This window comes from Eschrichtius robustus, chromosome 6, assembly GCF_028021215.1.
Source record: "Eschrichtius robustus isolate mEscRob2 chromosome 6, mEscRob2.pri, whole genome shotgun sequence".
Classification (NCBI taxonomy): Eukaryota; Metazoa; Chordata; class Mammalia; order Artiodactyla; family Eschrichtiidae; genus Eschrichtius; species Eschrichtius robustus.
The window spans coordinates 31445206-31469335 of NC_090829.1; positions in this window are offsets into that span (position 1 = coordinate 31445206).

The window sequence follows — 24130 nt, forward strand, 5'->3', positions numbered from 1 at the left end:
AATAAAGCTGCATGAACATTTGTGTCCAAGTCTTCGTATGGATATATTGTTTCCATTTCTCTTGGATAAATACCCAGGAATGATTCATATGGTGAATATATAGTTCGCTTGATTTTTAAAACGGCAAAATGTTTTCCAAAGTGTTTACATGTTTTACTTTCTCACTGAGCGTTCCAGTTCTCCACATCCTTGCAAGGACTTAGTACTGTCACTCTTTAATTTTAGACCTCAGAGAAGTTTGTAGTGGTATTTCATTGTGATTTTAATTTGCATTTCCCTTATAACTAATGATGCTGAGCATCTTTTCATGTGTTTATTGGCCATGACTATATCTTTTGTGAAGTATCCCTGCAAATCTTTTGCCCATTTTTACTAGTTTGTTTGATTTCTTATCATTTAAGTTGTAAGATATCTTTGTATATTCTGTATACAATCTTTTGTTAGATATAGGTATTGCAAATACTTTCTCTCAGCCTGTGACTTGTCTTTTCATTTTGAGCAGAACATTTTAATTTGATGAAGTACAGTTTATCAAAATTTTCTTTTATGGTTCATGTTCTTTCAGTCTAATCTAAGAAATCTTTGCCTACCCCATAGTCATGAAGATTTTCTCCTTTGTTCTCTTCTAGAATTTTTATATATTTAGCTTTTTTTTTTTTTTTTTAGCTTTTATATTTAGGTCAGTGATCCATTTTGATTTAATTTTTGTATATAGTAAGAGGTAAGAGCTTGAATTTACCCTTTTGCATATGGATTCCAATTGAAAACATTATCCTTTCCCTATAGAATCTCAGCATCTTAGTCAAAAATTGGTTGACTATAGATGTAAAACCCTTACAATGTAAATATAACCCTTAATTCTGTTCCATCGATCTATATGTCTATCTTTGTGCAAGTACTGCACTCTCAATTTCTGTAGCTTTATAGCAAGCTTTTTTTTTTTCCAAAGGCCATCCTTGTATTGTTGGTTTATAATGTATTAACTGAACTGTACAGCAAAACGGTTCAATTATGCATATGTATACATTCTTTTTACATATATATTCTTTTCCATTATGGTTTATCATAGGATAGTAAATATAGTTCTCTGTGCTATACAATAGGACCTTGTTGTTTGCAAGTTTTAAAATAGGATAATTTAAGTTCTCAAATTTCTTCTTTTTTTTTTTAAATCATTTTGGCTATTCTGAGTTCTTCACATTTCCATTTAAATTTCAGAATCAGTTTGTCAATTTCTACCCAAAAAAAAAAGTCTGAGGAGATTTTGATGGGATTTATTAAACATGTAGATCAAGTTAGGGAGAAATACCATCTACGAACATGGAATTCCTCTCCATTTATTTAAATCTTCATCTTACCAATATTTTGTACTTCTCAGTGTACAATTCTTACGCTTCTCTTGAAAAATTTATTCCTAATTACTTTTTCTGAGGCTTTTGTGAATGGAATTTTTTTCAAGATCAATTTCAGATTGCTCTCTACTATATAGAAATATAATTAATTTTTGTTTATTGATCTAATACCTTGTAACCTTGTTGAACTCATTTATTAGTTTTAGCAGTGTGTGTGTATGTGTTTGGGAGGTGGGTGGGTTTCTTAGGATTTTCTACATACAGGCCTATGTCATCTGCAAATACAGACAGTTTTACTTCTTCTTTTACAGTCCGAATGCCATTAATTAATTAATTAATTAATTAATTAATATTATTTCATTTATTGCACTGACCAGAACATCTAGTAAAATGTTGAAGAGAAGAGGATATCTTTGTCTTATTTCTGATCATAGGGGAGAAACTTTCAGTCTTTCATGATTAAGTATATTGTTAGCTGTGACTTTTTTTGTAGACGTCCTTTTTTAAAAAAAAAAAAAGCCCTTTATATTTTCTATTTCCCTCTTCATTATATTAACATTCTCGCCAATCCTTGTGCATATTTGTAATAGCTAAAGTGCTTGCCTGTTATTTCCATTGTTCATCCTTTCTGGGTTTGATTCTCTTTTTTTTTTTTAATTTCTTTATTTTTGGCTGCATTGGGTCTTCGTTGCTGCGTGCGGGCTTTCTCTAGTTGTGCGCGAGCGGGGCTACTCTTCGTTGCCGTGCGCGGGCTTCTCATTGCAGTGGCGTCTCTTGTTGTGGAGCGTGGGCTCTAGGCGCGCAGGCTTCAGTATTTGCGGCGCACGGGCTTAGTTGCTCTGCGGCATGTGGGATCTTCCCGGACCAGGGCTCGAACCCGTGTCCCCTGCGTTGGCAGGCGGATTCTTAACCACTGTGCCACCAGGGAAGCCCTGGGTTTGTTTCTATTTACTTATTTTTCTCCTAATTAAGGGTCACATTTTCCTCCTTTTTCACATCTAGTAATATATGACTAGATGCTAGACATTGTAAATTTTACATTCTTGATTACTGAATTTTGTTGACTTCCTTAAAAGAGTGTCAAACTTTGTTCTGACAGTTAGTTATGCAAGCTGAGGATAAGCTTAATCTTTCTGAGGCTGATTTTTAACCTTTTGAAAGGGCAGCCCAAGAGTAGCTTTTCCTCTGGAGCTAGTTTAGCCCCCGCTTTTAAGGTGTGACTCCTGTGTGGACTCTACAGAAGGCCTGGGTGTTCACTGAGGATTTCACACTCTGGCTGATCGGAATTCAAATAAGCTCTGAGACGTCCATCTTTCAACCCTCTGGTGGTTCTTTGCCTAGTTCCATATAATTTTGCCCTACACATACATGTACAATTGGGTATTGAGCAATATACTCACTGGGAACCCTATGCAATTTTCTGGAGCTATGTCTCCATTCAGCTCCTTCCTCTGCAGCACTCTGCCCTGTAAATTCCAACCTCCTCGGCTTTCCCAAACTCCCATCTCAGTCTTCTCAATTCAGTGACACTGCTGTGCCCTATTTGAGTTTTCCCTCCCTGTGCAGTGACCTAGAAATGACCTCTATGCAGAAATCTAGGGTGATTGTAGGGCTCATCTCATTTGTTTTCCTCCTGTCAGGGAATCACAGTTTTGCATTGTTTTTTGTCCAGTGTTTGGAAACAGTTGTTTCATAATCCGGTCTCAGTTACTCCATCATTGACATTGGTAGAAATCCAATTTTTTTTAATTTTGAAAATTTACAAGTTTATCCAAAACTAAAACCTGTATAGGCCCATTACTCAAATTTCTCAATTGTCAAGATGAATAAGTTCTGAGAATCTAATGTACAGCATGGTGACTATAGTTAACAATACAGTATTATATACCTTAAAACTGAAAATTGATGAGAGTAGATCTTTAGCATTCTCTCCACAAAAAAAAAGAAAAAAGAGTTGAATACGTGAAGCAATGGATGTGTTCATTTTCTTGATCTTGTAATCATTCCACAATGTACAGGTATATCAAATCATCATGTTCTACACTTTAAATATGTATAATTATATCAATTTTTCCTCAATAACATTGGATAAATAAATAAATAAAATTTAGTGATTATCAAGATTTTGTGGGCTGAATGGTGGCCCTGCAAAAGATATGCCCGCATTCTAATATCCTTAACTTAATCACCTTTTCTTTTTTTTTTAATTAATTCTAAAGTCCTCTGATTCTACTTTCAGAGAACTACTTTGTGTTTGGTCTGTTGAGCTAGAGAAGAAAGGGCGTGCATCTTAAATTTATTTATTTAATTTATGTATATTTGGCTGCGTTGGTTCTTTGTTGCTGCACGCAGACTTTCTCTAGTTGTGGCGAGCAGGGACTACTCTTCGTCATGTTGCGCAGGCTTCTCATTGCAGTGGCTTCTCTTGTTGTGGAGCACAGGCTCTAGGCACGTGGACTTCAGTAGTTGTGGCACGTGGGTTCAGTAGTCGTGGCACACAGGCTCAGTAGTTGTGGCACACGGGCTTAGTTGCTCTGTGGCATGTGGGATCTTCCCAGACCAGGGCTAGAACCCATGTCCCCTGCATTGGCGGGCGGATTCTTAACCACTGCGCCACCAGGGAAGCCCTAATCACATCTTTTGCCATAAAAGATAATATTGCCTTACGTGGCAAAGGAGTGGATATTATCTTATATGGCAAAAGATGTAATTAAGTTAAGGATATTGAGAGGAGGTACTTATCTTGAATTATCCAGGGGGCTCTAAATGCAACTGCATGTATCCTTATAAGAAAGAGATATAGGGAGTTTTGACATAGAAGGAGGGGAGGCAATATGACCATGGAGGCCGAGATTGGAGTGATGCAGCCACAAGCCAAGGAAAAGCTGGAGTCAGTGGAAGCTGGAAGGGGCAGGGAATGACTCCTCCCCGGGAGCCTTTGGGGGGAGTGCAGCTTTCCCAACACCTTGATTTTGGACTTTTGGCCTCCAAACTTACAGAGAAAGCATCTCTGTTATTTAAAGCCGCCAAGTTTGTGATAATTTGTTATGGCAGCCACAGGAAACTAATGCACATTCCTTTCACTTTTTTTTCCTTACTGAAGTATTTTACAGCAAATCTCAGCTCAAAGGTTATGATTTAACCTTTTCTTTTCTCCCCCCTCCCCCATTTCCTGTAAATAGGAGAACACCTCCAGAGGCCTCCTTAGACTCAAGTCCTCGTTCCTGGCTAGAAGCTTCCTACGAGGTGCTCTGTGCCTCAGACTACATCACATTGGCAGACACACAGTATCTGATTGTTCCTTAATGCATTTTTAATGAGGCCCAGCTTTTAAAATAACTTATGCAATCCCTGCTTAAAGACAATTTCCAAGCTAATTTTAAACCCACATTTAAAATGTCTTCCAATCCACCCATAAAAACAGTGTTTCAAATAATATTTGGTCTGAAAATATTCCACTATTCCCATTCACACTTGACAAAATTGTTCTCACCGTTCTTGCTTCTAACTCTGGATTAAACGCCTCTAAGCTTGTGTCTCCAGTTATCACTGAATCACCCGTGCTGCAGTTCCCCAGAATGATCAATCAAAACAGGAATAAAATAGACAACTATCAAATAACTGCAGTTTTCCAGCTTGGATCTTCACTTTTCCCCCTCAATTGCACTGTAATGAGACTGTATTTATTTTTTCTGGTCACTGTCTCTCTCTCCTCAGCTCTTTACTTTTGCTTCAAAGCTCCCTGACCTCCCCCTGGAAACTCAACCATCCAAGAGTTTCTTCTTCCTCTCTCCTTCACCTCCGAATGCTTCCCTGCCAACCACCAACCTAACAGAGGGCACCAGGCTCACAGTTTATCCCCTGGTCCAACACCTAAGGACCAGGTGTTATTATTTCAAAATAAACTTCCTTTGTGTTACAAGGAAAGTGTGCTAGACTGAGTCAAAGGGCTGAGTTCAAGCCCTGTCTCTGGCTCTGTATGTCTTAAATCTTTTTAGGGAAGTTAACATGTTGTAGGATAGAGTTTCCCACCCTGTGAGATGACCTTGTGCAGACATTTATCCAGCAAAAAAATTATATTGACTCACATAGAAAGTAATTCGAATTTCAATTAATGTCCAATTTGTGTGAATAGGTCACCTCGATTTTGTGTTATTGTGCCTTTGCGACCTCTTTTAACATTAGCTATTCTTTTTTTCTTTTTAAGTGTGGTAAAATACACATTATAAAGTTGGCCATTTTAACTGTTTTTTAAGTATACGGTTCAGTTGCATTAGATACATTCACATTGCTGTGCCACCACCACCACCATCCATCCACAGAATTCTTTTCATATTGAAAGACTAAACCTCCATACCCATGAAACAGTAACTCCACATTCTGCCTTCCCCCCAGCCCCTGGCAACCAGCATTCTACTGTCTATCTCGATGAACTTGACTACTCTAAGTGCATAATATAATTGAAATCATTTACAGTATTTGTCTCTTTGTGACTGGCTTATTTCACTTCGCATAATGCCCTCAAAGTTCATCAGTGTTGTAGCATGTGTCAGAATTTCCTTCCTTTTAAAGTATGAATAATATTCCATTGTGTGTATACACCATATTTTGTTTGTTCATTCATTTATCGATGGACACTCGGGTTGCTTCCGCCTTTTGTTTATTGCCAAAAATGCTGCTGTGAACACGGGTGTTAACATTGACTATTCTTCCTTTTAATAAAAAGATGGTAAGGCTCAAGCCTGTCTTTAGTACATTCCTAAGCATTTAGCTGGAATTTAATAACATTTAAGAGCATCGTCTTGTTTTTACTGTATTTGTTTTTATGGTTTTATATTTATGGCAAGTATACTAGTTTACGAGGGGTGCCATAACAAGCTGGATGACTTAAAAAAAAATTATTACCTTATAGTTTTGGGAGCTAAAGTTCCAAAATCAAGGTGTTGGCAGAGCCATATCCCTCTGGGACTCTGGATAGAATCCTTCCTTGCCTCTTCCTAGCTTCCTGTGGTGACCAGCAATCCTTGACATTCCCTGATTTGCTGCAGCATCAGTGCAATCTCTGCCTCCATCAACACGTGGCCATGTCCACACTGTCTTCCTTTTGTGCATGTCTGTGTCTGTGCCCAAATTCCCCCTTTTTATAAGGACACAAGCCAGACTGGATTAGGACACACGCTAATAACCCCCATTTTAACTTGATAATCTCTGTAATGACTCTATTTCCAATTAGTGCCATATTTTGGGGTGGCAGGAACTAGAATTTCAATATATCTTTTGGGGAGGACACAATTCAACCCATAACAGCAAAGACAATTTCGTTTCCATTTGTATGCTGATACAGAGCAGTAGAATCAAAATCCCTTAGTGACTACAACTAAAACTGAGCAGGCTCTTCCGTAACAAGCGGAGATTGCACGATTCCTTTTCTCCTTGAATTTCCATTTTCTATTAACTCCCCCACAGAATTATAACCTAATGTAGTGGTTCTCAACTGCAGGTGATTTTGCACCACAAGAGACCTTTGGCAATATCTAGATCATTTTTGGTTGTCATAACTTGGGGCTGGGGGTAAGTGTGCTACTGGTATCTAGTTGGTAGAAGCCAGGAATGCTGTTAATTATTCTTAAGAACACAGGAAAGCACTCCCTGAAACAACAGAGAATTAACTGCCCCATAATGTATTGTGGTTAAGAAACCCTGACCCCATATAATACATTCTTAAGCCTAAAAGCCTTTATAACCCTATTCTACCTACTGCAATAAAAATATGTTTATAAGAACCAACATACAGGGCTTCCCTGGGGGTGCAGTGGTTGAGAATCCACCTGCCAATGCAGGGGACACGGGTTCGAGCCCTAGTCCAGGAAGATCCCACATGCCGCGGAGCAACTAAGCCCGTGCGCCGCAACTACTGAGCCTGCGCTCTAGAGCCTGCGTGCCACAACTACTGAACCCGCGTGCCACAGCTACTGAAGCCCATGCGCCTAGAGCCCGTGCTCTGCAACAAGAGAAGCCACCGCAATGAGAAACCCGCGCACCACAACGAAGAGTAGCCCCCACTCACCGCAGCTAGAGAAAAGCCTGCGTGCAGCAACGAAGACCCAACACAGACAAAAATAAACAAATTAATTAATTAATTTTTAAAAAATAATAATAATACTGTTTAAAAAAAAAGAACCAACATACATTTTTGCTATAGACTGAATGTTTTTAATCACCCCAAAATTTCTATGTTGAAATCCTAACTTCCAATGTGATGCTATTAGGGGGTGAAGCCTTTGGCAAGTGATTAGGTCATGAGAGTGGAGCCTCATGTTCTTATAAAAGAGACTTCAGGGAGATCCCTCGCGCCTTCCACCATGTAAGGACACAGCAAGAAGACGGCCCTCTATGAACCAGGAAGTGGGTCTTCAGTAGACTCTGAATCTGCCAACACATTGATCTTGGACTTCCCAGCCTCCAGAACTGTGGGAAATAAATTTCTGTTGTTTGTAAGCCGTCTAATCTAAGGTATTTTTGTTATAGCAGCCTGAACAGACTACAGCGATCTTCATTACCCATGACCATAAAGTTCTAGGTGTTAAACATTTTTTCCCTCAATTAAGTTATAATTATATCAGTACACATTGATCAAAAAACCTAAATATGTTAAAATTCATGATGAATTTCAAACTTAAAAAGAGAAGCTGAATTGAAAAAACACATCTTAATAAGATGAATATGGCTGATAATTTTTTAAGTTAACTGATGAATATTACATACCGGTTGAATGAAACAGATTTAGCTCCAACTCTATTTCTGTTTTTCATTTTTATGGATGTCAGCTCTGAAAAACCTTGTTGACATAAATAAATGGGAAAGGGAGTTTTGTTACAGCAACATCAATCTTTGAATTCATTTGAGTTATATCCGAAAATCCAAAGAGTGATCTTTCCTCACGTATTACTCTTACTGATCAATAAGCTGAAAACACCATCAGGTCTTTCTTTAATTTTGCCGAAATCAAAAGGATATTTCAAAATATCTGTTTGTTTGGACCCCACAGATTTTTATCCCCCAGGGTAAGGCCACCCAGTAAGAACAGGATGGGGGAGGGGACAAGGGAAGTGCAAGTTCTCAGGCAGAGTAAAGAGGACCCATTGAAGTTGAGGATCTGAAAACGATTGCCTTAAAACTATCCTTGGGGGAGTTCCCTGATGGTCCAGTGGTTAGGAGTCTGTTTTCACTGCCATGGCCTGGGTTCAATCCCTGTTGAGGAACTAAGATCTCGCAAGCCACACGGCATGGCCAAGATTTTTTTTTAAATCCTTGCCTGGTTCCTTTCATAAAGTCTTCACTCCCCACTTTGAAGATCACCATTATAAAATTTCCTTTTGTAATATGCTGATGTAAAAAGCAAACCCCCCAAAATGAGTCAATTTAAAAATAATTCTTGGGGCTTCCCTGGTGGCGCAGTGGTTGAGAATCTGCCTGCCAATGCAGGGGACACGGGTTCGAGCCCTGGTCTGGGAAGATCCCACATGCCGCGGAGCAACTGGGCCCGTGAGCCACAACTACTGAGCCTGAGCGTCTGGAGCCTCTGCTCCGCAACAAGAGAGGCCGCGATAGTGAGAGGCCCACGCACCGCGATGAAGAGTGGCCCCCACTCGCCGCAACTGGAGAAAGCCCTCACACAGAAACGAAGACCCAACACAGCCAAAAATAAAAATAATAAATAAAAAAATTTAAAAAAATAAATCTTAAGAAGTAAAGCAGCGGTACAGGGGGCAAAAATGTTAATGGTGGGTACATGACTGAAGCATTGGGAATCTTGCCACGGTGGATAAAACATAAGCTTTGACACCAAACACAAATTTGATTTCTAGGGACCTTGTACAAGTCACCTTACCACTCTGAGCCTCAGTTTCTTAATCTGTAAAATGGCAATAACACACTGTTTCACAGTGTGTTTCTAAGGGTTAAATGAAATAATCTATACACAATGCTTTGTAGACTATAAAAGAAAGTTATAAAGCCTTGATGAAAGTGATGGAAGGGTGTTTCCTTTCCTCCTCACCCTCAATATTAATTGAATTAATGGCAGATGTCTCACTAGAGGGATATCCTCCCTTAGGCCTGAGTCTTGGGCTGAAGAATTCAGATTCAGGAGTTTTATTCTGATATTAGAAAAAAATGACCCCGAAGTTAAATCTATAGCATCTTTTTAACATTTATTTACTCCCTTGCTAAATATAACAATTGGGTCTTAAACCATAAAGCTTCATCAAATTCTAAGGTTGCTTCCTACCTCAGAATGCGAGGAAATTGCAGGAGAAAAATACCTAGTGTGTAAGTCTATGCCTGGGAAACTCGCTCCTCTGACCGCCTCACCGCACATCCTCTTTTGGATGATGACTGCTCTTCATGCCAAGTGTCTTATCTCATAACTGACACATACATTTGAGGCTATTATTTGATGTTTATAGTATTATTAAACACATAATATACAAACTTGCTCCTCATAGACTGAAGCCTGAAAGAAAAAAGTTTCCAATGAAAAACAGTCCTGTAGTTCAAAAGCTTTGTGCAAATTAAAAGAGCAGAATTATTGAACAAGTCAACATAAAAATGAATGATCGTACCCGTCAGTTTCCAGAAAAATCAGCAGAGAGCTATCAAACAGGATATAATTAAGTTTTAGAGGATCTAAGTCAAGAATACATGAAGACCATAAAATGTTTGTATGGTTTGTGTACGTCTTTCTTTTGTTACAGTGTTCTTATATTAAAAATGGGATTTTTAAAAATATTGTGCTATGAGTCAACATATAGCAACAGATCTGATATTTTACCACATATAAGATTTTTACCTCCACAAGAGTATTGCAGCTATTAAGCTATGTGATAAAATAACCCCAAAATGCTATTTTTATTTTGAGTTTGCTTTTATGTCACATTTTACAACAAAATATAAAATGAAAACATTTTACTTAATCTCAACATAATTTGTTCTTTGTAAAATATGATGATTTAATTTTTTCACTCATTATTCTTCCTGTTATAAAGATTTTTAAACGCCATAAATTAAATTTATATCATTTCTTGCAGCATAAGCTGTTCGGGAGACACTGTTTTACTGTCTACTTTAATCCAAGCACACATTGTCTGCCTTGAGTACTTGTGGATATTCAGTCAAAATACATTCTTTTTTAAAATTTTTTTATTTTTTGGCTGCATCAGGTCTTAGTTGAGGTACACGGGATCTTTTGTTGTGGCGCTCTCTAGCTATGGAGTGCGGGTTTTCTCTCTCTAGTTGGGGCGTGTGGGCTCTGTAGTTGTGGCACACGGGGCTCCAGAGTGCATGGGCTCTGTAGTTTGCGGCACATTGGCTCTCTAGTTGAGGCATGCGGTCTCAGTAGTTGTGGCGTGCGGGCTTAGTTGCCCCGTGGCATGTAGGATCTTAGTTCCCTGACCAGGGATCGAACCCGTGTCCCCTGCATTGGGGGGCGGATTCTTTACCACTGGACCACCAGGGAAGCCCCCAGTCAAAATACATTCTAATTTTAAGTGTTCTGAGGTCAAATACGTTTCATAAAGATTAAACATTTAAAACCTGCTTGTGTTCTAAAGAATTGGCTAGATATATAATGACATAGAAAAATAGCCATGATCTATTGTCTACTGAAAAATTACAGAATAACATCAGTAATAATTTTGTTGTTTAAAGGTTACATGTATGTATGTCAAAAAGCATGCATGTGTATCAAAAAGTCAGAAAATATTCTCCAAATTGTTAGCAATGATGACGGGGGCGTTTAGGGCTGAGAATGGGAGGAGGGTGTCAGAGGATTTTCAGATTTTTATACACATTTTTATTGAATATATTTATAATATGCAGACATTATTTTTCTAACTTATAAAGATTTTATTTTTAATTACAATCAACTGGGAATGTAGTTTTAGCAGTAGCAAAACTAAGTCGACTTTGATAGTTAATTATTTTTTTAACATCTGTATTAGAGTATAATTGCTTTACAATGGTGTGTCAGCTTCTGCTTTATAACAGAGTGAATCAGCTATACATATACATATATCCCCATATCTCTTCCCTCTTGCCTCTCCCTCCCACTCTCCCTATCCCACCCCTCTAGGTGGTCACAAAGCACCGAGCTGATCTCCCTGTGCTATGCGGCTGCTTCCCACTAGCTATCTATTTTACGTTTGGTAGTGTATATATGTCCATGCCACTCTCTCACTTTGTCACAGCTTACCCTTCCCCCTCTCCGTATCCTCAAGTCCATTCTCTAGTAGGTCCGCAACTTTATTCCCGTCTTGCCCCTAGGTTCTTCTGACCATTTTCTTTTTTTTTTTTTTTTTTTTTTTTAGATTCAATAGTTAATTTTTGAAAGTGGGGTCTCTACCCCACCAAGGTGTTTGAAATTGGCCTGGTCCAGCTGTAAAGGAATTTGAGAACATCTCCTCCAACATCTGCCCCAAACTCCCTGAATCCAGGAGCTGCCCTTCACACCCACCCCAGGGCTAATTATTGTAGGCATGCAAGACTCATTCAATTAGCACTTCTTGAGCACCTACTGTGTGCTAGTGTGGAAGTGCCGTGCAGGACTCCAGAGCTAGGTTTTCAGAAGAGACAATCTCAGCTGAGGCAAAATGAAAGGAAGGTCATTCAGTTTATGAATGTTTAAATAATTTTAGCCTTTTGGGTTCCGGTTTGAAGGGCTGATTTCCCTTGCCTTAGACTTGGTTTCTCTATAACACTGTTTCTGCTCAGTAAAATAGTTACCTTCTCCAGACTCTTTTTTTTTTTTTAATTTATTTTATTATTTATTTATTTATTTTTGGCTGCGTTGGGTCTTCGTTGCTGTGCGTGGACTTTCTCTAGTTGCGGCGAGCGGGGGCTACTCTTCGTTACGGTGCACGGGCTTCTCACTGCGGTGGCTTCTCTTGTGGAGCGTGGGCTCTAGGCGCGCGGGCTTCAGTAGTTGTGGCTCGCAGGCTCTAGAGCACAGGCTCAGTAGTTGTGGCACACGGGCTTAGTTGCTCTGCGGCATGTGGGATCTTCCTGGACCAGGGCTCGAACCTGTGTCCCCTGCGTTGGCAGGTGGATTCCCAACCACTTCACCACCAGGGAAGCCCCTTCAGACTCTTTCTCCATATCTCTTGGTAAAGTAGCTCCCAAACTTGTCTGATCACAAGAATCACCAGAGATGTTTGTTAAAAACAAGATTCCAAGGCGCCACCCCAGACCTGCTTACTCTGAGGTACTTTGAAATCACCAAGTGAGTATTACGACCAGGTAAGTTTGGAAAACATTGCCTTAGTTAAATGAATAACTCCAGCAGAGTCTTGAAGTTTTGTAACCAGAGGAGTCCTAGAGATGTTCTAGGCCAGTGGCTCTAAATTCTAGGGTTCAGCAGAATCACCTAGAACACTCGTTAAACCCCGATTGCCGGGCTCCACCCCGACTTTCTGCTACAGTAAATCTGGGGTGGGATTGAAGAAATTGCCTTGCTAATAAGTTCTCATATGATACTGCTGCTGGTCCGAGGGTGAAACGTCAGTATTCTAGTCCAGTTGCTTTCAATTTTCTTTTAAGCACAAGCCACACAGTAGGACATACATTTTACATCGGAATCCAGGACTCACACCTGTGTTCATCTGAAGAGTTTCACAGAACAATACTTAATTCTTACTACAAGCAATGCACTCTGATATTTTATACTTTATTTTATTTTACTTTTTTGAAATTCCCTAAGTGGATTGTACAGTCCAACGACAGGTTGCAACCAGCAATTTGAAAAAGCACTGAATGTAGCCCCATCTTGGAAAGGTGAAGGTCAGTAATCTCCACACTTCTTTGTTCATATGCCATTGAGCGAAACATTTTTGAGCATGCACTCCCCCCTTTTGTATATTTGTAAATTATATACTTGTGCTCTCTTGATCCATATATCAAATATTAGTAAAGCTTCATATTTTTTCCCACATTTCAGATGGAAAAATGTAAATAAAGCTTCTAACATTTCTTCCAGCTCCCTAATGGATCATGTTAACCCAGGCTTCAGGAGGACACGCTCCACCTTCAAGACTCAGACACCCCGAGAGGTGGAATGAGCAGCCCAAGGTCACGAGGCTGGCTCCAGTGAGGCAATTTTGGGTTTTTTGTTTGTTCGTTTTATTTTGGCTGCTTTGGGTCTTCGTTGTTGCACACGGGCTTTCTCTAGTTGCGGCGAGCGGAGGCTGCTCTTTGTTGCGGTGCGTGGGCTTCTCATTGCGGTGGCTTCTCTTGTAGAGGAGCACGGGCTCTAGCGCTCAGGCTCAGTAGTTGTGGCGCACGGGCTTAGTTGCTCCGCGGCATGTGGGATCTTCCCAGACCAGGGCTCGAACCCGTGTCCCCTGCATTGGCAGGCGGATTAAAGTTCTTAAAAAGTAAGTAGATACTTGTTAAACAGCAGGACAACATTAGCTTTCTTTTGTGCTCCACTTTTTTTAATCCCCAAGTGGTATAGGAAGAAATATGGGGAGTTCCCTGGTGGTCCAGTGGTTAGGACTCAGCGCTTTCACTGACGTAGCCTGGGTTCGATCCTTGGTTGGGGAACTAAGATCCTGCAAGCCACGCGGTGCGGCCCCCGCCCCCCCAAAAAAAGAAGAAAGAAATATGAATACTGTCACATTTTTGTCAAAAGGCTACCAACTTTCCAGTGATGTAATTTCACAAGAGCCTCAAAACGGTGGTGATTCACAGTACCTATGAGACAGGCTTTTCTTGAACAAGGAAACTGGTTCCAATATCCCCGTGACTTTCTAGTTACAATGACAGCTATGCCAGACAGTCGGCACAACGAGACCCTCAGGGAGAAGTTCTGCTGCTAATTTCATTGTGTCCAGTTCCTGGTAAATAAGGAGAAGTGAGCTACAGACACAGGGCTATTTCCCCCTCTTTGTGGTGAGCTGTAGTGACTGAAATTTTTGGATCCCCAAAGAGGCAGGAAACAGGGTCTGCTGTTCCCCAGAGGGCAATTTTGTCTCTGTTCCTACCATAGAACATCTTCACAAGGCTCAATTAGGCAGCAGGCCTGTGACCCACAATGGCTCTCACACACACATAGACAGAGGTTTGATTGGCAACAAGGTTCAGAACAATTATATGGCCACTAGAATGATTTTAACTTCCAAATACTATGGAATGAGAAACCCCTAACATAAAAAAAAAGACATAAGGCTAGCTGACTGCTTCTGAATAGTAAATATCTCTCCCCCAAAGTCAGCACTTGTAAAATTACAAAAAAGAAACTTTAAAAACACAAGTGATTGCTTTACATGGGGTGGAAAAAATTTTCAAGTTGGATGGAAAAAGAAATCTTCGTTTTAATATTAAACTTGGAATTTTGCAAATAAAAGCAGACCCAGTTCCTAGTTCAGAAAGGGGGATGCTTGGAGGCTAATCAGCCTTGGAAAGAGCTCTGTGGGATTGCTACCCTTGGGGCCCAGGAACAAGAAGGAGGATAAAACGGGCGCTTGCCCCAGGACAGACAATCAGACTAGGCTCCATCTTTGTTTCTCTCTCACACTCCAGCCCAACTTTCAACCACTGGTGTTTCACTCTGCGTAGGCCTGTCTGTGTCTGCTTTTTCTTTCTTCCTCTTTTTTTTTTTAATTCTTTTTTTGGCTGCTGTTTTTCTCTAGTTCATCTCACTCACCCTCTAACTGGCCATAAGGTGACAGGAAAATATATTTACTTTTGTTAAACTTATTTAAAATATACAGGTTTTGGAACTTCCCTGGCAGTCCAGTGGTTAAGACTCCACGCTTCTGCTGCAGGGGATATAGGTTCAATCCCTGGTCAGGGAACTAAGATTCCGCATGCTGAGCGGTGCAGCCAGAATAAAATAAAATAAAATATACAGGTTTCCCAATATTAATTTTAAAAGTCATTGATCTGAACACAGTAGGTTCTCTTGTGAAAATTGTGTTTGTTTTGAATTTGCATGTGGTCTTTGATCTATGATTTTATGCCCTAGAAGGTCAGTGGTTCACTCACAAGAGAAAAAAAATTCTCCGTGCCCCTGATTGAGCTTAAGGAATTGCGCAAATTCAGTATAAAGCAGACTTAGGGAACACTTTAATTAGTTTTGTGTGGTCTCCACCTGGTGGTTAGAAAGCAGAGCACAAACCCTTAATGGAACTGGAAAAAAGTACTCATTTCAGTTCCTCCCTGCAAGTACAGAATCCACAAATAATAAGCATTGACTGTGTTTCTTCAGTGTTGGTCTTCCTGATGAATTGTAAGCTACACGAGGACAAGAACTGTGGGTCTGCCTGTTCACTGCTATTTCCTCAGGGCACAGGGCCTTACCTACAGTAAATCCGCAATAAATAGACCATGAACAAACCAATAAGTGAAAAGCACTTGATATAGTTTAACTTCCAATGTCTTTACTGGCCCTCCTATTGCTCTTGTTCTTTTAATAGACCATAATTACGCTTTTCGTATATTCTTTTTTCATATTTTAATATTGCAGAGAAATCCAGATGAGTCATTCACTTGGTGTCCTGTGTTCACTGTCACCCAGGAGGCAGCTGTGACATGGTTGTCACTGCCTGTGCGTCCGTGTACTTGGTTATGGCTGTCCATATGATCTTCTCTTCTGCTGAGTTGTGTGCATTGTCCTATTGGATGTGTTAAGCTTTACTGCCCTTTAAAATGTCTTCAAAGTGTTTACAGTATGATTCAGTATTGAAACAAAAAGTCATTGTATACAAAGAAAGCCCTAGTAGCAAAGGTGTGGTACTTAAGTTTGATATTTGTAAAGCAAATATATGTTGTTGAAAGAATTATTGCAATTAATTTTTTTTGCAAAGCAGCAAGCGCTCTGCTATCTCTCCCCCCTTCCCCTTTGATAACCATAAGTTTGTTTTCTATGTCTGTGAGTCTATTTCTGTTTTGTAAATAAGTTCATTTGTATCATTTTTTTAGATTCCACCTAAAAGTGATATGATATTTGTCTTTGTCTGACTTACTTCACTTAGTATGATAATCTCTAGGTCCATCCATGTTGCTGCCAAGAGTAGATGAAGAGGAATTACATTTTGATATATGTAAAAGATTGCCTGTCACCTTGCTACTCAAGAAGTAGTGTGCAACCAGCCGTGTCAGCAGCACCTGGAAGCTTATTAGAAATGTAGAATGTTAGTCCCATCGCAGACCTACTGAATCAGGTTCTACATTTTAACAAGACCCCCAGGTGATTCATGTGCCCAGTCAAGTTTGAGAAGCACTGCCTGCCATATCACATGCCAAGAAAGGCTCCTGCATGAATCTGGAGACCTTGCCAAAACCTTCAGAAGAGATGAAAGAACTGCCAAAGACATGAGAGATTAGTGTGACCAATTATTGCATAAGGACTTCAGCTGAGACACTGTGTCATAGTTTAATTGGCAGCATTCTTTTTCGTTCCTAGTGATACATAATGTAATGGTTCTTCCTACAATTAGGGGCATCTTGGACTTGATGAAATACAGTTGTATTGGTTCAAGACATTTCTTTTGCTCTAAATTATCATGGTCACGGGTGTGGAGACCCAAGAGGAGCGAATTTGTCACAATTTACAGTCATTCTAGCAGCAAACTCTCAAATCAATAATGTTTTTCAGTTTCAGCTCTTGGGAAAGCCCAGATTAAAGCATCAGTGGAGCAGAGAGAGAGAGAGACAAAGGGCCCTTCTTTGGGGAGAAGAACAGTAATAAGCCACATCTTCACAGGTGATCAAAGTGAGTGAAAAAATACTACAATGGCTGGAGATTGATGCGGGGATTCAAGAGGAAGGGAGCTAGAAGAGAAATAATATGCAAGAAAGTCTTCATTTCGAGAGGTAAATCTTCTTTATACTTTTCAGCTAAAAATTTTTGATATTACTCATTCTTCATCATTCTGGTCCACAATGGAGACAGTAAGTAAAAATGAATAGAACTGGGGAGAAATGCAACAACTGGCTCAATGTTAACAACAAGGATTGTTTTTCTTAAGCATCTCTGAGCTTTTATAGGTGCATCCATAAGTAATTGTAAAATGTTTGCCAATATACTCATTTCAAGCCGTTAAATATGTTACTTGATATTATAGAGGTTAACTTAAATGCATGGGCTCTGAAACTATCAAGGTTCATACCAGCACCAGCACTTACTCTCAGTGTGACTTGGGGAAAGATAGTTAATTTCTCTGGGACTCAGTTTCCTCATTTGAAAATAGGAAAAACAAAAGCTGCTTTAAAGACATAAGGAGTAAAGCACTGAGAATAGTGTCTTGTTGGATATAATACATGGCCAATAATTATGAGATGTGGTTCTGACATTAATAGTATTACCATTGAGCTTTAATTCTCAAAGTGTAGTCCCTAGACTAGCAGCAATGGTATCACCTGGGAATTTGTTAGAAATGCAAATTCTAAGCCCAACTCAGACCTACTTAATCAGAAACTCTGGGAGTCATGCCTGCAATACTTCGTTTCAACATGCCCTTCAGGTGATTTGACGTGGGCTACAGTTTGAGAACACCTGCTCTTTAGTAGCAGTGATCTGAAGTTTGGGTTCCTGACTCTTTAGCTGTTATGAAAAGAGCCAATGGAGGCACCAAGTCTATTTATAATCTTGTGCAGGTCCACTCTGAAGGCTTGTAACACTGTACTTAAATTGGAATGAGCGAGCGATTGAAGAACAGGTCGTAGTAAGGATCCGGCTACACAAAGAAGAGAAGCCAAATGAACAGGAAAGCAAAGTCCTAGACAAGGTACTCAAAGCACAGCTAGAGGAGAAGCTTGGATGGCAAGATTCTAACACATGAGTATAGGGCACCTGCTACAGCAAATAATCAGTTAGGAACAAGAAGGGAAACTGTGCCAGAGAAAAGATGAAACGGCCAGAGATGACAAGGTGGCTGAGTTGCAAAATATCACCCTTCACTTGGGTGCAGTGAGACACTGGGAGCTACTGTGAATTCTGTTTAGTTATTCCTTGGGGACGGGTGCCTTTAAAATCTAGGTTACTGACGATCAAGATATTGACAAGGTCTGCAGCTAAGTGCTAAGGCCAGCTGCATTTGTTACCTTCTGGGGTTGAATTCCCTCCTGGTAATTTGGAGCTAGTTTTCTTGGCTATTTGACCAGGGATGCCTAGGCCTTGGCTCCCATTCTTTTGATGCATCTGATCTTTATTTACTCCTCTTGGCAATGATGAAGCATGACCACTACAAGTGCTTTAAAGCAGTAAGGTATGGTTTACCGAACTTTAGACATTGCTGAGGAGTAGATTAGAAACTCAAAGTCACATGTCCAAATGCTGCTTTTTCATTTTTTGTAGTCTTAGAGAAAATTTTGCTTTGTAGCATGTCAGTTTCACTAAAAGAAGTGGAAAAGCCTCTCCCACCCCTTTTCTCTCTTCCCCTCTCACTGCCCCCAGGCCAGGAATAACCCTCTTTCCTTACCTCCTATTAGATCTGGAGATTTCACTGATTAAAACATAAATCCCAGAGGACTATTAAAATGCTTGCCTGATTAAATTGATCACACAATACTTTGCAAACATGTAGTGTTCCATAAAATCTCAACTAGAAAGAGATTGTATCTCTGGTAAGTGGCTATATTTGATGCTACCCCCTACTCTGTTCTCATGTGAACTAGCCAAGTAATTCATATTGAGTTAGATAGTAGGCACAGAAGAACTGGGGACCATACAAGGAGGTAATGCAAGTGATCAGAGGGTTACAAAATCTGACACAATGTACTAGGAAAGACTTTCTTCTAAGACTGTATAGCTGCTTAGAATAAATACACAAATACCTGAAGTGGCCCATAATCCCTTTTCTATTTACTTCTCCTTCAACATGTATGTTGTCTTCAAGTCACAAAAATATTTAATATAGCAAAAATAATCCAAAAAGTCAAAAGGTGGAAACAACCCAGGTGTCTATCAATGGATGAATGGATTAAAAAAACGTGGTATATATACACAGTGGAATATTATTCATCCGTAAAAAGGAAGGAAATTCTGGCACATGCTACTACATAGATGAACATTGAGGACATTATGTTAAGTGAAATAAACCAGTCACAAAAAGACAAATGCTATAATGATTCCACTTATATGAGGTATCTAAATTTGTCAAATTTATAGAAACCGAAAGTAGAATGGTGGTTGCCAGGACCTGGGGGGGGGGAGAGGGAAATGAGGAGTTATTATTTAGTAGGATAGATTTTCAGTTTTGCAAGATGAAAAATTTTCACAACAATGTGAATATACTTACTGAACTGTACACTTAAAAATGGTAAAGATGGTAAATTTATGTTGAACGGCTAAATGGTAAATTATGTTATTATGTGTAATTTACCACAATTAAAAATAAAAAAGAAATGCAAAAATTATAGAAACAATCCAAAAGGCTAAAGTGTCACTCACATAAGAACCCTACATTTTTTTCTTTATACTTGGCGCCTGAAACAAGTTGGACAGTGGCTATTAATGAAATAATACTGTTTTAATTTAGCTGAGAAAAAAACAAAGCCCAGAAAGAGTAGTTGACCTGCCTGAGGTTGTTACCAAACCAAACTTGGGTCCGCTCACCTGCACACAGAAAGCCAATCTACTAACACTGTGTTGTAGTAAGGAAATGTGCAGCGTTTATTGTAAAGGAGCCAATGCAAGGAGAAACGGTGGCTCATGCTCTAAAACCCCCAAATCCCCGAGGGGTTTCAGCAAAGCATTTTTAAAGGCCAGGTGAAGGAGTCGGGGGTGGGGGGGTCTCAGGGTATGTGATCAGCTCCTGTACAATTCTCTGATTGGTTGATGGTGAGGTAACAGGGTGGTGTCAAAAGGGTTAACATTATCCATCCTTAGGCTCCAGTAGGCCTGGGGGCAATGTGCTCATGGTCATCAAGTAGTTAACATCTTCCATTCGGTGGAGGTTTTCACATCTGTAAAACAACTCAGGAAATGTGCATCAGATATATTATCTAGGTACTTCAGAGAGGAGCTAAAGCAGAGGATATGGGGAAGGGGTCTGCCCTGGGAAGGAAAGCCCTGTAGGGTTTTGCTCGGTTACAAGATCACCCAAAATAAAAACTAGGTAGTCTGCCTCAGCATCTGCTTTTGTAAATGCTGAGCTAAACAGCTCTCTTTCAACAGAAAGAGAGGAGTTTAAGAAGGAAAATCTCCTTGTCAATCCAGGGACACCACTGCTGTCCTGCAGATCAAGGGAGACACTGCCACTGTCCCCATGAGTACATCTAATGTCTGGATGTGTGAGCAAGATTATCCTGTGAGACATGGTAAGCAGCTGCTGCCTGTTAGATCTGAGAAGGGGACAAGGAGAGATGGGCTTGAATTTCATCAGAAGGATTTGGGCTAAATACAAAAAATTTCTGTCTGCAGAATTAACACGTTGAGGGTTCTGGAAGGAGATGGTAGAATTTTCTGGAATGTTGTTGGCGCAATCCTGTGCAAGGTAAAAGGATGAGGGAAAACCACTCATCCAGGGCTCGTTTAACTCCGTGATTCTTTAAACTAAGATTATTCACATTCTCAGGAGTTGAAGCTGAGGTCAAGAGGAACCCCTGTGGTTACCAACTCACCTGAGAACAAGGAAGAAGAGGTGAAGTTGTGGTCAAGAAAATTTACCACAGTGTGTGTGTGTGTGTGTGTGTGTGTGTGTAACACATAGGAGTGGAGCCAGGCCTGAGACTAGGCTAAAGTAAAGGCAAATATAATACCCCCTTTTAACTTTAGGTTTTAGATATGACTATGGTTCCAAATTTCCCACAATGAACAAGTATTACCACCTTAATCAGGAAAGAGAAAACCCTTCCAAATAATCTTATAAGTAATAACAGAGTGGAGATGAACACGGCCCCTGTCAAAGTGGATGAAGAGTCACAGGCTTGTATAGTCTTTCCCTTGTCTAAATGTACTTTATTTTAGCACCGTATTAAAGAAAAATAACATTAAATCTCCACTTCACTCCATGCATGAAAATCAATTTCAGTTGCATTAAAGAAAACATGTTTAAAAACACACAGAGAGGAATACCAGGAAAAATATAGAATATTTGTATACCTCTAGATGAGAAAGGCCTTTCTTAACATGACACCAATGGCCCAAATCCTATAAAAGCAACTGGCAGCTCTACATCCATAAAAATGAAAAACCACCAAGAGAAACAGTGGTTCTGGAAAATTTTTGACAAACCGTATGTCTGACAAGGGACCTATATGTAGAATATTAAAGGAACTATTACAACTCAATAATAAAAAGACAACTCATGTTTTTAAAATAAGCAAAGGATCTGAATACACATTTCTCCAAAGAAGATATATAAATGACCAACCAATACATGAAAAAATGCTCAACATTTTTAGCCATCAGAGAAATGTCAGTTAAAACCAGAATGAGATACCATTTCACACCCACCAGGTTGGCTAGAATCAAAAAGGCAAATAATAACAACGGTTGGTGAAGATGTGGAGAAATTAGAACCCTCATACACTGCTGGTGGGCATGTAAAATGGTGCAGTTGCTTTGGAAAACAGTCTGGCAATTCTTCAAACAGTTAAATGTAGAGTTACCATATGGTTCAGTTAATTCCACTCCTAGGTATACGCCCAAGAGAAATAAAAACTTATGTCCACTGTTCGTACAAAACTTGTACACAAATGTTCATAGCAGTGTTATTCACAATGGCCAAAAGATAAAAACAACCCAATGTCCATCAACTGATGAACAGATAAATAAAATGTGGTACATTGATACAGTCGAATATTTTTTGGCAATAAAAAGAAATGAACTATTGATATACGCTACAACACAGATGAATCTTGAAAACATGAAAGAAACTAGTCACAAAGGACCACATATTATGTGACTTCATTTAGATGAAATGTTTGAAATAGGCAAAGCTATAGAGACAGAAATTAGATTAGTGGTTTCCTAGGGCTAGGAGAATGGAATGACTGGGGGTAATGGCTGAGAGGTCAAAGTTTCTTTTTGGGATAATGAAAATGTTCTAAATTGATTGTGGTGCTATATGCACAACTGTATAAACATACTAAAAACAATTGTACACTTTAAATGGGTAAAGTATAAGATATGTGAATTATATCTCAGTAAAACTGTTTTTTAAAAAGAATGTTCATAGCAACTTTATTCATAATAGCAAGTGTAACCCAAGTGTCTACTGACAGTACAATGGATAAATAGAAATTGTACTGTACTCACACAGTAGAATAATACATAGCAATTTAAAAGAATGAACTCTTGCTATATGCAACAATGTAGGTGAATTTAACAGACATAAAGTTGAGTGAAATAAGCCAGACATAGGGTGAAAGCGATCAAGTGTATAGTGACGGATGGTAACTAGACTTTTAGTGATGATCACTTTGTATTAAACACAAGATGTCGAATCATAATGTTGTACACCTGAAATGTATGTGATGTTACATACCAATTTTACTGCAATAAAATTTTTTAAATTTCTTTTCCTTAACTGAAGTATAGTTGATGTACAGTAATATTATATGTTACAGGTGTACAATATAGTCATTCACAATTTTTAAAGGTTATATTCCAATTATAGTTATTATAAAATATTGCTATATTCCCCGCATTGTACAATAGATCCTTGTAGCTTTTTTAATTTTTTTTTTAATTTATTATTTATTTATTATTTTTATTTTTGGCTGTGTTGGGTCTTTGTTTCTGTGCAAGGGCTTTCTCCAGTTGCGGCAAGTGGGGGCCACTCTTCATTGCGGTGCACGGGCCTCTCACTATCACGGCCTCTCTTGTTGCGGAGCAGAGGCTCCAGACGCTCAGGCTCAGTAGTTGTGGCTCACGGGCCCAGTTGCTCCGCGGCATGTGGGATCTTCCCAGACCAGGGCTCGAACCCGTGTCCCCTGCATTGGCAGGCAGATTCTCAACCACTGCGCCACCAGAGAAGCCCCTTGTAGCTTATTTTATACCAAATAGTTTGTACCTCTTAATCTCATACCCCCTTTATTGCCCCTCCCCCCTTCCCTCTCCCTACTGGCAACCACTAGTTTGTTTTGGCTATTCTCTGTATCTGTGAATCTGCTTCTTTTTTGTTATATTCACTAGTTTGTTGTATTTTTTAGACTCCACATGTAAGTGATATCATACAGTATTTGTCTTTCTCTGTCTGACTTATTTTACTTAGCGTAATGCCCTCCTAGTCCATCCATGTTGCTGCAAGTGGCAAAATTTTGTTCCTTTTTATGGCTGAGTAGTATTCCATTGGATATACATACCACAGCTTCTTTATCCATTCATCTGTTGATGGACACTTAGGTTGTTTCCATGTCTTGGCAGTTGTAAATAATGCTGCTATGAACATTGGGGTTCATATATCTTTTTGAATTAGTGTTTCTACTTTTTTTGGGTATATACCCAGGAGTGGAATTGCTGGATCACATCATAGTTCTACTTTTAGTTTTTTGAGAAACCTCCATACTGTTTTCCACAGTGGCTGCACCAATTTACATTCCCACCAACAGTGTAGGAGGGTTCCCTTTTCTCCACATTCTTGCCAACATTTGTTATTTGTGTTCTTCTTGATGAGAGCCATTCTAACTGGTGTGAGGTGATATCTCATTGTGGTTTTGATTTGCCTTTCCCTGACAGTTATTGATGTTTAACATCTTCTCATGTGCCTGTTGGCCACTTGCATTTCCTCTTTGGAAAAATGCTTATTCAAAACGTCTGCCCATTTTTTAATTGG